The sequence below is a fragment of the Chrysochloris asiatica genome, unplaced genomic scaffold (genome assembly GCF_000296735.1).
Source record: "Chrysochloris asiatica unplaced genomic scaffold, ChrAsi1.0 scaffold00187, whole genome shotgun sequence".
Taxonomy (NCBI): Eukaryota; Metazoa; Chordata; class Mammalia; order Afrosoricida; family Chrysochloridae; genus Chrysochloris; species Chrysochloris asiatica.
Window position 1 is genome coordinate 4,630,884 of NW_006408705.1, and position 2,689 is coordinate 4,633,572.

The 2,689-nt window shown below is 39.0% G+C and overlaps 1 pseudogene; it reads right to left on the reverse strand.

The window, feature by feature from the left end:
• Nucleotides 1-957: 957 nt before the first annotated feature.
• Nucleotides 958-2,689, reverse strand: part of LOC102816413 — a 47,450-nt pseudogene continuing 45,718 nt past the window's right edge.

Sequence of the window (2,689 nt, forward strand, 5' to 3'; positions counted from 1 at the left end):
TCTGGGTTTTTTCATCTTTTTTTTTTTTTCCTTCAGGAGTAGGAGTGGGAAGGGAAATATACTTGGAAAAGTTTATCTAATAAACAGAACAGATACACATATATTTTAAAAACATGAACAAACCTTTAGAGAATGAGATCTGAAATCAAGAGTGATTTCAGTTTTGGCGGCCCCTGACTTTTTTTTTTAAATGTAAGCTTCTTGAAGACTGCATCAGGATAAAGGATTCCTGGCTGTCATCTCAGAAATAACAAGTGATGAATAAAACAGAAAACTTACCCCCCACAACAAGGCCTGGCATTCCTATTCTCCACACCTTCCCCCAAGATAAAAATACGAATACTTTACATAACAACTCAGAATTGGTCTTCATTTCCTACCTGTCGCTTATCATCGGAAGTTTAAATTCATGATTTAAAAAAAGGCATCAAAGCTCATGTATATAGATTATAAAAACTCGTATCAGAGGACAATTGATTTTGTGTTTTTTTTAAAGTACAGGCAGGGAAAGAAGCAATCATTTTTAATTAAAACTTTTCTGTACTTTCTGATTACTGTTAAAATTGTTATTATTTAGAAAAAAGCAAAATGTTTATAGTGTTCATCTTAAATCTTATTGTTCTACTACTGTGGTATGTTATGTCTTCCATTAAAATAAAGAGATGGAGCGGTCAATCTGGTGATTCATTTGGCATGGCTTTCACTGGAGACTGGGGATGGGGTGGGGAGTGGGTGGCAAAGAGAAGATGGCATCCAAAAAGTAACTTACACATACAATGGTTTTCTTTAAAAAAAAAAAAAAAGAGAGAGAAAGAGAGAGTGAGAAAATGTTATCTTCAACAAATAGAAACAAGCATTCAAAGCCCATCTTTCAAGCCATAGCCAAACCATGTTCTATCTTAAGGAGGTTCTCCTCTTTCTTTGTTAATAAAATCTCTCCCCAAACCATCATCACTTTTAATCATCCCCAGACTGGGCTTCATCTTCAGACCCTTCATCCCCAGATTTTTCTGATGGAGGGCTGGCAGATGTTTTCTTTTCTGGAGGGCTTTCTGGTTCCTCATGGTCTTCTTTGGGGGAAGGAGTCTTTTCCTTTAATGCCTTTGAAGCTGTGGGACGACCCACTTTCCCTTTGCCTTTCACTGGACTTGGCGTCACTGTTGCCTTTAGCCTGGGTTTGGGCATTTTCTTTTCGTTTCGTTCAGGTTTGGATTTCTTAACCATCTTTTTGTTTTTCTTTTTTGAACTGCCACAGTCCCTGTCATCATCGTCTTCCATTAGGAAGTCTTCATCACCTCCAGAATCTTTTTCTTGGAATGGTGCCTCGTCCTCCTCTTCTAGGTTCTTCCTCACTGCCCACATCTTCCATAAGCATTTCTCTCTGCTTAGAAGCTGCCTGTCATTGCTGGCGTACATTTTTATAATAATCTTTTTCATCTTCACTATCATCTGCTAAGTGAGAGTCACCCTTCTTGGTCTTCACATCTTTTTCTTCCGAGTCCTCATTGTCTTCCTGTGAATTCTTTCCAGACCGCCTCTTATTTTTAGCTTCTTGAGATGATTTCATTTTTTTAGCTGGAGGACCCGAATCTCTTCCATAATCTTCATCAGCATCATCAGATTCCTGAAACTGTGAGTAATCAACTACCTTCCTATTTCTGACATGTTCGCTGTCGAAGCAGGAGCCAGTCGAGAAGGCAAAGACCAGGACACCCCACCCCGACCCCGCACGCTTGGCGCCCCACTCCCCCCAACTTCGGCAGCTGAGGCCACTGCAGCTGAACCTTGAACTAGCTGCTGGTTTCTCAGACTCCACCGCTCCTTGTTTCAGGGCCCCTTAATCAGATAAGCCCTCGCTCCCGTCTCCCCAAAATGTACACTTGAACACTTTAAAGAGATCTTTGTGCAACAGATTTGCCTAATGCAGTAAGTAATTTGATTTCTTGGCTGCTGCTTCCAGGAGTGTTGGTGGTGGAACCAAGCAAAATGAAATCTTTAACAACTTCAATCTTTTCTCCATTTATATGAATGCTGTTTATTGGTCCAGTAGTGAGGATTTTTGTTATCTTTATAGTGAGGTGCAGTCCGTATCAAAGGCTACGGCCCAATAAATAGTATCCATGTTAATTTGATCTTCATCAGTAAATTTTTTATGTCTTCTTCACTTTCAGCTAGCAAGATAGTATCATTTGCATATGACAGGATGCTAATGAGTCTTCCTCCAATCCTGATGCCATGTTCTTCTTCATATAATCCAGGTTCTAGGATTATTTGCTTATTTTACAAATTGAATAAATGTGGTGAAAGAATTAAACTCTGGCTTACACATTTCCTGATTTTAAACCATTCAGTGTCCCCTTGTTCTATTCAAACAACTGATGTTTGGCCCATGTACAGGTCCCTCATGAACACAATTAACTTTTCCAGAATAATCATCCTCTGCAGTGTTGTAAATAACTTGTTATGATCCACATAGTGGAAAGCCTTTGTATAGTCAATAAAGCACAGGTAAACATGTTTCTGATATTCTCTGTATTCAGCCAAGATCCGTATGATGTCAGCAATGATATCCCTCATTCCACAGCCTCATTTGAATTATGCTTGAACTGCTGAAAGTTCCTTGTCAATGTACTGTTGCAGACAGCTTTGAATAGTCTTTATTAAAATTTTAATTGCCTGGGTTTAATTA